The sequence below is a fragment of the Diabrotica virgifera genome, chromosome 3, assembly GCF_917563875.1.
Source record: "Diabrotica virgifera virgifera chromosome 3, PGI_DIABVI_V3a".
NCBI lineage: Eukaryota > Metazoa > Arthropoda > Insecta > Coleoptera > Chrysomelidae > Diabrotica > Diabrotica virgifera.
Genome location: NC_065445.1, coordinates 147,089,656 through 147,100,646, shown reverse-complemented (window position 1 = coordinate 147,100,646; position 10,991 = coordinate 147,089,656). Strand labels below are relative to the sequence as shown.

The 10,991-nt window shown below is 33.9% G+C and overlaps 1 protein-coding gene and 1 long non-coding RNA gene across 13 annotated transcripts in view; one reads left to right on the top strand and one right to left on the bottom strand.

Moving 5' to 3' along the window:
- LOC114334083 (protein son of sevenless) overlaps window positions 1-10,991 on the bottom strand; it is a 652,420-nt gene that overhangs the window by 50,930 nt on the left and 590,499 nt on the right. The window lies entirely within an intron of this gene.
- On the top strand, window positions 6,497-8,381 carry LOC126882096 (uncharacterized). The gene is made up of 2 exons (XR_007697133.1): window positions 6,497-6,646; window positions 7,225-8,381. It is a non-coding gene; the product is annotated as an uncharacterized LOC126882096 (long non-coding RNA).

Below are 10,991 nucleotides of genomic sequence, written 5' to 3'. Positions count from 1 at the left end.
CATCTGCTGAACTGTTCACCGGGACAGCTTTTACCTGGTTTAGGAATAATAGGGGTAATTTTTCTTGTTGGTCTGATCTGATTAAAAAGTTGAAGTCAGATTTTCTTCCGTACTCGTTCCAGGACGACCTACTAGATCAAATTAAGAATCATAAGCAGAAACCTGGGGAATCTGTTACTATGTTTATTAATACTATATTAGGTATGTGTAGTCGTTTAGACACTCCTTTGTCAGATTTAGCTAAAATTAAAATCATCCTTAAATGTCTATTACCCTTTTATCATCAACAATTAGCTCTTATGGACATTCAGAACATTGATGACCTTACTATAAAGTGCAAACGTTTGGAGGAAACTTTATCCTGGTCTTCTCAACCTCCATCCACATCTCGATCCTATTCTAACTCTTCTTCTCAGCCAACTTCCTTTAGGCAACGTTCTTGGCCAAATAAGGGCCATGATCATAATGTTTCGGTTGTTAGTTCTCTTGTCTGTTGGAATTGTGATCAGCCAGGTCACCCGTTTTACAATTGTGGGATTCCTCAAAGTCGTATTTTCTGCCATGGTTGTGGCCGAGAGAACACCCTTAAAAGGAATTGTTCTAAGTGTTCGGGAAACGAGACGTCGGAGGTCCGTCCCCTGAACGTTTCTCCGTCCAACACCCAATCAGGGAATCCAACCCCATCGTCAAACGAAACTGCTGGACCAAGCACATCCAGCAACCCAAACCCATCTTCACGAAAAGGGAAAGGGGTGTCGTTCAAGAAAACAGCACACACCACAAAACAAAATTAAACCAGAAATTAATTTCTGTAGATGATACGTTAGATTCGCTTGATTCAAATGATCACAGATGTTCATTTACAAATTCTTCTTTGATTGGTAGTGTTCAACGTAACAATAATAATTGTGATAGTGATGTAGTTCCATTATCTATATTAGATTCTAGTTTTGTTAATGATGATGATACGTCTAGGTTAGTTCCCTATAACGGTTCTAGACAACCAAATACTTTATATCTAGATATTAATTCTTTATTAGTTAGGAAACAAAATGATAATAGGCCATATCTCCCTATTCAAATTCTAGGACAATCGTGTTTAGCTTTGTTAGATAGTGGCTCTAATATTTCCTTGATAGGGGCACATTCATTAAATTTATTGAAAAATTCTAGTATTCCCATTATGCCCATTTCATCTTTGCAAGTATCTACTGCAGATGGTACAGTTCAGTCCATTACGGGCAAACTCCAAATTGAAATCACAGTGGCCGATTTATGTAGAGAAATTACATTCTATGTTATTCCTTCCGTGCAGAATTCTATAATTCTAGGTATGGACTTTTTCAATGCTTTCAATAGCACCTTAAGTTGTTCTGATTTTTCTTTTTCCATATCTGAATTTAATTTATCTACCCTTAGTGCTATTCATGATTTTGCTAGTTTATCAAGCTCCGAACAAAGGCAATTAGAGAGTATGATCTCTAAATTCACTACTCTTTCTTCAAAAGACAAACTAGGTCGTACGTCGTTAATATCTCACACTATCGAAGTGGGAAATCCCACTCCTTTTAGGTTGTATCAGTATCCCATACCTCAAGCCTGGCAGGCAGATTTAGAAAAAGAAGTAGATTCGATGCTTGCTTTAAATATCATAGAACATTCAACGTCGTCCTATTGTTCCCCACTCTGGTTAACGAAGAAGAAGGATGGATCCTTCAGGATCTGCTTTGATGGTCGAAAACTAAACAGTATCACAACGAACAGGGATGCTTATCCTATCCCCAGAATAGATGTGATTTTGAGCAAACTTCAGAATGCCAAATACATCTCTTCTATTGATTTGTCTAAGGCCTTCTTACAGATCCCACTGAGTGAAGAGAGCAAGAAGTATACTGCTTTTGCTGTCAGTGGTAAAGGATTATTCCAGTTTGTCACCATGCCTTTCGGTCTTGTTTCTGCTCCTCAGACAATGTGTCGTCTGATGGATTTAGTCATTGGTCCACAGTTAGAGCCCTACGTTTTCTATTATTTGGACGATATTTTGGTTGTCACTCCCGATTTTTCCCTTCATATGGAAATTTTAGATAAGTTATTTTTACGTCTTAAGGAAGCTAATCTGACGATCAATTTGGATAAATGTCAGTTTTGTCGTCCTAGTCTTAAGTTCTTGGGTTATGTTGTTGATAACCAGGGGCTAAGGACTGATCCTGAGAAAATAGTAGCTATTAAAAATTTTCCCATACCTAAGACCACCACCCAAGTCCGTAGGATATTGGGAATGTGTGGCTATTATCGTCGGTTTGTACCGTCATACTCTACCTTGTTGTCTCCTCTTACTGATCTTTTGAAGAACAGGAAAAAGGGACAGACCATTACTTGGACTCCTGAGGCCGATGAAGCTTTTAGGCGCGTTAAAGATGCTTTAACGAGCGCTCCGGTCATGATGTCACCTAATTTTGATGAGCATTTTTATCTGATGACAGATTGCTCTAATACTGCTTCTGGTGGCGTATTATTTCAGTTGAAGGATGGCTCTGAACACCCAATAGCTTACACTAGTAAGAAGTTGAATAAGGCCCAGAAAAACTATTCAACCACAGAGAAAGAACTCTTAGCTATCATCCATGGGTTAGAAGCGTTTCGTTATTATTTGGAAGGTCGTAATTTCACTATAATTACGGACCATAGTTCCTTGGTATGGCTTCATAGTATGAAAAACCCTTCTCAGAGACTTTCTCGATGGATATGTAAACTGGCTGCCTATTCATATAAGATTGTCCATAGAAAGGCAAACGGGGTCGTGGTTGCAGATGCTCTTTCACGTGTCCATGATATTAATGTCCTAGATCTGTCTTCTTTAACCCCTGATGTGTGGTATCAGAATATGATTGATAGGGTTACTCAAGACCCACAAAAATATCCTGATTTTAAGGTAGAGAATAATGTTCTGTACAAACACACCTTTAGTCCGATAGAGTCCTTATCCAACATGTCGGAGTGGAAAATAGTTGTGCCTACGCCAAATAGGGAAAATATTCTGCATATGTTTCATGATGAAGTTACAGCTGGTCATTTTGGGTTTTATAAGACATATCACCGCATTGCTGAATTATATTATTGGCCTGGCATGCGGAAGTCTATTAAAAGGTACATTTCTAAATGCATGGTTTGTGCTACTTGTAAACCAAGTAACCTACCACAAGCTGGACTTATGGGTTCCTTCAGAAACATCAATTTTCCTTGGCAGATGATCTCAATGGATCTCATTGGACCGTACCCTCGGAGCTACAAGGGTAATACCTATTGCCTGGTAGTTGTGGATTATTTCACTAAATTTCCTTTGGTTTGTCCTCTTCGTCAGGCCACAACTCCAGCAATTTTAAAATATTTGGAGGAACAAGTCTTTCTGGTGTATGGTGTTCCCCAAATTGTGTCGTGTGACAATGGTCCTCAGTTTGTATCAAAGGCCTTTAAAGATCTTTTAGCTAAATATAAGGTTCAAAAGACCTTTTACAATGCTGCCTACCATCCACAAGCAAATCATACTGAGAGAGTAAATCGCAGTATTGTCACAGCTCTAAGGTCCTATACCTACCCGGATCACCGAGCTTGGGATCAATATATCCATTCCATAGCTCAGGCCATAAGGACTTCTGTCCATGAAGTGACCCAGTGCTCCCCAGCATATCTGAATTTTGGTAGGAATGTTGCGTTATCAGGTGATTATTTTGGATTAATTTCAGACAATTCCGAAAACCTTCCTCAAATATCTGAGAAACTTCATCGCTTAGATGATCTCCAGACGTTACCTCATATTTTCTCAGACATTAGGAAGAAGTTAAAATCTTCTTACCTAAGGAACCAGCAGCACTATAATTTGAGGAAACGAGATCTGCGATTCTTTGTTGGTGATCGAGTCTTAAAGCGCAATTTTGTCAAATCCAGTAAGGGTGATGCCATTTCTGCAAAGTTGTGCCAGAAATATGTTCCGTGTACTGTATTAAGGGTAGTATCTCCTTTGATTTATGAATTAAAGGACAATTCGACTAATAAGCGAATTGGTCAATTTCATGTAAAGGATTTACTGCCTGACAATACCATGGACGATGCTGATTCAACTTCATCGGAAGAAGATTAGCTTAACAGGGTTGTTGAGCTAATCCCTTCCTGTGGTTGCCTTTAGCTCGTTTTAATTATGGATTAGAATTAGGTTTAATTTTTTAATCACTCGATAGTGCAAGTCCATAGTTCAATTTTCATCCTTCGGCATGGTTTAATGACTTCTCACTTCTTAAGTACTAGGTACCGAAGAATTATTCTGTAATACCGCTTATACGAGTTTATCATTTTTTTTGTATTATGAATTGCAGTTTAATCATTAGGGATCAATACTCTTCAGTATTAATCCAGGCAGTAGTATTACCAAGTTTGATAACCTCCACTTGTATTTTCGGTTTGCTTACTCAACCTCTTACAATAAAAGAGCTGTTGATTATTATATATTTAGATATTTGGATATGTAGGCTCATATTAGTACTCTCGCTGAATATAGATGGAACTATGTTACACTACCATATCTTAGATTATGTGTTATATTTTGGATATTTGATTACCTACTTATTATTTTTTTTATATATTATTTTTATATAATGTTATTGGATTTGCCATATTGGAAAGATGTGGTTTTTAATTTGTTATTGGGTTACGCTATTGACATTTGTCACGGATATGTTAGATACTTTACAATAATTCAGGTCTTTATTTTCTCCACAGTATAATTTTGGAATGAGTTTGGAATTTTGGTTTATAGATGAATGCTTGGGTCTTTCATATTTCTTCTTATGAACTAGTCTGTTAATGCTCAGAGTTGGTGAATACGTGGGTTCGAAATTCAGCAGCTGATCACTGCTATCCGATTTCGTAATCCATGTCTTTCATGATTGAGTTTGCGGATGTTTATGCATGATAATATTTCCGGTCGGGAAATGGTGCGCAACATTTTCTAGCCGTTCTTGTGTAATTAGTCCAAATATTCCAGACACATTTTCACACGATAATAGGGAAGTTTAGTTTGCTTATTTTATGTCTCTTATTTCATAGTATATTGATGCTTTGACTATCCATATACGTAGAGTCGTAATGTTAGTGATTAACCCATCGGGACAAATTATTGATTTTCTTTTTAGTAGATTCCCCTTCTTTCCTTAGGCATTAGTTGTTGCTTAGATTCAGGAATATCTCCTGGATAATCCTATGTATGTTCAAATGAATATACAGTCTTATAAAAAAAAATTGGGAGTTTGTTCCCGTCATATTTTGTAGTTGCCATAGAGTCATAGAACTTATAAGATCATCCTTTATTTCTATTATTTAGTTCAGATAGGCTCACATTACCGGATGAGGATAGATGTAGAGCTAATTTAGTTTATTTACTTAGTATTAGTGAGAATTGGTCCATAAACCTTCCTGATCGTTCTTCTTTGGATATGCTTTTGTGAATCTGGTGTCCTTTGATAGTCCGATTTTGGATGAAGTGTCCGATTCTTCACTTATTTATTTATATGATTTAGTATTGATGTGAATTGGTCCATAAATCTTCCTGGTCGTTCTTCATTGGATATGATTTTGCGAATCTGGTGTCCATTGATAGTCTGACTTTGGATTGAGTGTCCGATTCCCCATTTATTTTGGTTAATGTGTTTTGGATTCCTTTGGTATGTTTACTATTTGTATTATTCGGTATTGGTGAGAATTGTTCCATAAATCTTCCTGATTGTTCTTCTCTGGATATGCCATTACGAATCTGGTGTCCATTGTTGGTCCAATTTTGGATTGAGTGTTCGATTCTTCACTAATTTTCTTGATTTATTTGGTAACTTTAGTATATTTACTTGCGTTATTGTACGATTTGGCTCACACCTTTGCCTGGTTGTTCGTCCTTGGATATACCCATTATAAATCTGATGTCCATGGATAGTTCAACTTTGGATTTGCTGCCAATTCGACACTTATTTGTCATTATAAATTTAGTCTCATATTTAGTTTGTGTGTCTTTTACGGCAAAACCTCAGTCGTTTTTAATAGGACTTCGGGTGATCTTCTGCAATTCAGGTTATTTGCTGCAGTGCTTTCCCTTGATCCTTAGTTGTGGTTATTTGTAATCTTGCGAATCAACGATAAATAATACACTACTACTACTTTTAATATTTAGAGCATAAAAAAAAATTTGGATTAAATTTTTTTTTCTTCCAGTAGGAGGGGAATGTGACGTTCCATCACTTATTTAATTAATTATTAATGGGAACACCTTATTTAATTATTGTCAAAAGTATTTTCTTAGAATATTAAAAACCAGTTCGTACAAAATTCCCTTGGTGACGTCATACTGGGTGTATGGTGGTCACATTGATATTTCTTGAGGTTGGTACTGAACACCGGCCGCTAGCTGTCACGAAGCCGGAACGGTGAGGAGGGAAGGATTGGTCTTGGGAGTGTCAATAAGAATGGCGGCGTGAGTTTCTAATTATATAATTAAAATAAGTTATTTCCAGTTGCATAGTTCCATTATTGTTGTTGCAAGTTATAGAAAGTTGAGTGAATTAAAGTGACGGAATAATGAAACTGTAAGAAAAAGGATCTCACACCGGTATGTTTTTTTATAATAGTTTTTTCAATATGGTGTCATAATTGTGGCAATTATAATATTATTCTCATTATGGATTGAATTTAAATTAAGTCATCGATTGGCTTTTATGTAGAATGTTGCAGTGTCTATCATGTATCCAGAAAAGATCTTTAATAACATTCTTAATATGGGGTTATGTTCATAAAAAAATTTCCAGTTATGAAAACCTATTGCCAATTATATCATTACTTCTTGAAACCTACTAAATTTTACTTCATAGACTTCATAATTCTTTTCCCATATCTAATATGTTCATATATTTTCACAGTACCTATTTCTTTATACCATACATGTACAACTTCTTTTGAAAAAAACCTATTATTGTAAGTTTTCTTGTCTATTCGAATCAAGGCCATAGTTGTTAAAAGTCTGATCACAACCTATGGTTAAAATGTCAAGGTAGATAGGTTTTTTTTGGGTCAGTGAAAGGTCGGTTTTTTGTAGTTCTTTTCTAAAAACCTTTCCTCATTAACTTCTCTCTTTTACTTCTTTTTCTGACATGTTTTATTAGGAATAAACTGGGAATATTTTGTTTTTAGCCATTCGGGAGAAATCTATTATTACCGCTGGTAAACCCTCTCTAACACCGAGAGCAGACACTTCCAAGATTCAGTCAACCAGGGAACAAGTCTAAGGATACAGTCCCATTTGTTTTGTTTTGGTTCATCATCCTGCATCCTCCGAGGGACAGGTTCATTAGTTATTGGGCAGTTGCACCACTTCGGTGTTAACTTCGTACCACGGATTTGGTACCACACACCAAGGATCAGTGTTGGAACGCGTGAAAAGGGGTTTGTTTTGGGGGACAATTATTCATACTAGTTAAAGACTTATACTGTTTTTTTTTGTAATATTCAGGACATTTAAGTTAGATACACATAAGTTCATAATTTAATTACACATAAATATTTTTTTCTTTCTCTACAAATTTAAGTACATTTTAGTTATAATAACCATGCCTAACAGTTAGTACTGTTCCCCCAAATTTATATAATTCTTGGTAGAAGTTTCGAGCTCGAAGATTCTCCCCATACATGTACTTTCCCCTTGGTTCGTATTAATTTTAGACTTGTTTTCTCAGTTAATTTAAAAATAATATTAGTTCAATTCACCTAAATTTAAAATCATTCAACTTATTTCATAATTTTTCAATTTGTATTAGATTTTTGTAAATATTATTTAACGTTAACTATTAATTTTTTTATATTATATTTGAATAAATCCCTAGTACCCATCCCCTCAGGAAGGTACTGGTTTTACTTGCGATTATTATTTAGAACCACTAGTCAGAAAAGGATCTTTTGTATCCAGTACTAAGTTGGTTCATTTAGGGACTTGTTACCCGTCAACACATTGAGAGTTGTAAAATATATATTATTTACATTAGGTATTTTCCTTATTCTATTATCAGGTAGTATTCAATTAGGGTGTACGTATTAAAATCGTACAAGTGTTATTTGGTGAAGGGTTCATACTAATCTAGGTGTAAGTTGTACTTTCTGTATTAGAGGTACCCTTATTCAGATTTTCTAACCTTATTAAGATTATTCTTAGATCACATTTGTGTGATAATTTTTTAATTGACTTTCACTAGTATCATTTTTTTGTCATGTTAGAGTCACAGACTAGTTACTTGTCTTAACTCGGAGATTGTGAACATCTAGTAGTTAAATTTAATAAATATATATTTATTGTGCATATTTTTTTTTCTCATATTACTCCTCTATATTTGTACATTTAATATACTTTTATTACAAATCTAATATACTCTATAGCAGCGTAGAATACCTGGAAGAGGGTTAACCCAGTTATCCATCTTCTGGCGCCCAAAAATTTATTCTATTTTCATTATATTATTATATTTACTCTATCTATTTTGTGAACATTGTCTTAATATCTTCTTTTCTAGCCATCATTGTCATTTCCTTTAATTTATTGTCCAGCCAGAAATAGCCGTGCAAATTGGCCGAATCCTTCCTTGAGTGTAAAGTGGCCATTCTCTTGCATATTGAGCTAGCTATTCAAGTTACATCTATCTATTCATAATTTTCATCTTCAGTCCTATATCAATTCTATACTCTTCGTCTTGGCATCTTTCCATACAAGTACTACTGCAAAGTAGTATTTTAGACTTCAGCTTCTTCAACGCAGAAGCCACATTGTTGTTCCTTTGGCTACATTAAGTAGATCTTCTTATTCCTACTTCTGTTGGAGTTTATCACTCTCTGTGCATTCACTCCAACAGAAAATCTCCTTCTATCTGGTTACAACCTCCGAGGCTTCTACAATTTGCAAGCCATAACGGATGCTGAGACTAAGGAAGATATTTTTTTTTATAAATTATTTACTTATTACTTAGCCGGTTGTTCGAACGCTAATCAAAAATGGAATCAACTGATCATTATCAAATATTTAATTACTGTCACCAACTGTCAATGTGAACTTTGATTGGGTTGCTGAAAACATAATTGATTACAATTATGAGATTAATTGATTAGTTAATCAATTATGTTAATATTTGTTATATTATTTAATAATTAATTAATTAATCAATTATTTTTATTATCATAATGATAATTAACAATAATTGATTACAATCAACTGATTGGCGTACGAACAACGGATTTTGTTATTTGATGGTTGTTAAGGGGACTTGATTATAATCAACTTTTTGATTAGCGTTCGAACAACCGGCCCTTAAGGCCGGTTATTCGAACGCTAATCAAAAATGGAATCAACTGATCATTATCAAATATTTAATTACTGTCACCAACTATCAATGTCAACTTTGATTGGGTTGCTGAAAACATAATTGATTACAAATATGAGATTAATGATTAGTTAATGAATTATGTTAATTAATAATTAATTAATCAATAATTTATGTTAATTATCATAATGATAATTAACATAATTGATTACAATCAACTGATTGGTGTACGAACAACGGATTTTGTTATTTGATGGATGGTGTTATGTTTTTTACAATTTCATTTTGCAACGAATTAAATGATTATACAAACATTGATAGAAGTTAGGAGGCTATCCTAGTGTAAAAGTACGAATTAAAAAAAAAAAGTAGTGTAAAAGTACGAATATATACTTTTTTGAGAATTTATAAATTAAATAGTACAGTACCAATTGTTTTCAAAATTTGTATAAGCATTGACTATAAAAAGAAGAACATGTAAAAAATGTTTATAAAAATATTGAAAATTAAACGATTTATGCGCCATCTGCTGGCACCGTGAAAAAAAAAACATAGCTCCACTGCTGCAGTAATTGGGACTAATGGAGCTCCCGAAACATAAAATTTCAAAGTTATTATTAAAATATAAGTTATTTTCCATACCATCAATTTTGATCGGATAAAAAATGTCAATTTGACGGGTTTTGAACTGAGAATTTTTTTAGCTAATTTAAAAAAATTTTCAACACTTCGCATTTTTCCAAATTTTAATATTTTTCAAAAATTCTAGTTGATGGTATAGGAAATAACTTATATTTCAATAATCACTTTGAAATTTTATGTTTCAGGATCTCTTTTAGTCCCAATTACTGCAGCAGTGGAGCTATGTTTTTTTTTCACGGTGTCAGCAGATGGCGTATAAATCGTTTAATTTTCAATATTTTTTATAAACATTTTTTTACATGTACTTCTTTTTATAGTAAATGCTTATGCAAATTTTCAAAACAATTGGTACAGTACTATTTAATTTAGAAATTCTCAAAAAAGTATATGAATTTTGTACTTTTACACTAGGATAGCCGCTTAATATTATTACTAAAAATTATACAATTTAGATTGGTTGGCAAACAGAATTTGAGATTTACCATATCGTCGAAAAATGATTTAGGGCCGGCTGTTCGAACGCTAATCAAAAATGGAATCAACTGATCATTATCAAATATTTAATTACTGTCACCAACTGTCAATGTCAACTTTGTTTGGGTTGCTGAAAACATAATTGATTTTAATTATGAGATTTCTTAATCAATTATGTTAATAATTGTTATGTTAATTAATAATTAATTAATCAATCAATCAATTATGTTAATTATCATAATGATAATTGACATAATTGATTACAATCAACTGATTAAGTGTGAATGAGGGGTGATGTTATTTGATAGTTATTAAGGGGACTGAATTAAAATCAACTTCTTGATTAGCGTTCGACCAACCGGCCCTATATGTTCTCCTTATTTCTTGAACATTCTAGGATTACATGGCAAGGCGCATATCACCAACTTCTCCGCATAGGCAAGATTGGTTTTTATCCAGTCCTATTTTATATTTGTACAA